The sequence below is a fragment of the Egretta garzetta genome, unplaced genomic scaffold (assembly GCF_000687185.1).
Source record: "Egretta garzetta isolate BGI_Z169 unplaced genomic scaffold, ASM68718v1 scaffold105, whole genome shotgun sequence".
Taxonomy (NCBI): domain Eukaryota; kingdom Metazoa; phylum Chordata; class Aves; order Pelecaniformes; family Ardeidae; genus Egretta; species Egretta garzetta.
In genome coordinates this window covers 14,476-15,492 of record NW_009259598.1, presented here as the reverse complement: position 1 = coordinate 15,492, position 1,017 = coordinate 14,476, and positions in this window count along the sequence as shown.

Genomic DNA, 1,017 nt, shown 5'->3' with positions numbered 1-1,017 from the left:
TCCTGCACCTGGGATGGGGTAACCCCCAGTATCAATACAGCCTGGGGGGAGAAAGGATTGAGAGCAGCCCTGCCGAGAGGGACTTGGGGGTGCTGGTGGATAAAAAGCTGGACATGAGCCGGCAATGTGCCCTGGCAGCCCAGAAGGCCAACCGTACTCTGGGCTGCATCAGGAGGAGCGTGGCCAGCAGGTCGAGGGAGGTAATTCTGCCCCTCTACTCAGCTCTGGTGAGACCTCACCTAGAGTACTGCGTCCAGCTCTGGAGCCCTCAGCACAAGAAGGACATGGAAGTGTTGGAGCGGGTCCAGAAGAGGGCTACTAAAATGATCCGAGGGCTGGAGCACCTCTCCTATGAGGACAGGCTGAGAGAGTTGGGCTTGTTCAGTCTAGAGAAAAGAAGGCTGCGGGGAGACCTGATTGCGGCCTTTCAGTACCTAAAGGGGGCCTATAGGAAAGAGGGGGAAAACCTTTTTAGTAGGGCCAGCTGCGTTAGGACAAGGGGTAATGGTTTTAAACTAAATCGGGGTAGGTTTAGGCTAGATATAAGGAAAAAATTCTTTACAATGAGGGTGGTAAACCACTGGAACAGGTTGCCCAGAGAGGTAGTGGAGGCCCCATCCCTGGAAACATTCAAGGCCAGGTTGGATGGGGCTCTGAGCAATCTGATCTAGTTAGCAGTGTCCCTGCTCACTGCAGGGGGGTTGGACTAGATGACCACTAGTGGTCCCTTCCAACCCTAAACATTCTATGATTCTATGATTCTATGATTGGGTTGGCTGGGGCAGCTCCTCTAATTCTCGTGGAGCGCTTTGAGGAATTACAAATGGCTCGAAGGGAAACAACCTGATTTAAAAAAAAATTCCTGTGGTCCAAGCAAATACGTGTTTCCCTGTTGCTATTAATATCTGAGACCTTGATCTTCCTCCAAATCCTCGTGCGCGTGTTTCACAGCTTGCAAATGAGCGGTCCCTTTGATTCCGGAGTGGGAACGTTTGCTGGGACTGTGGATGATTAAAG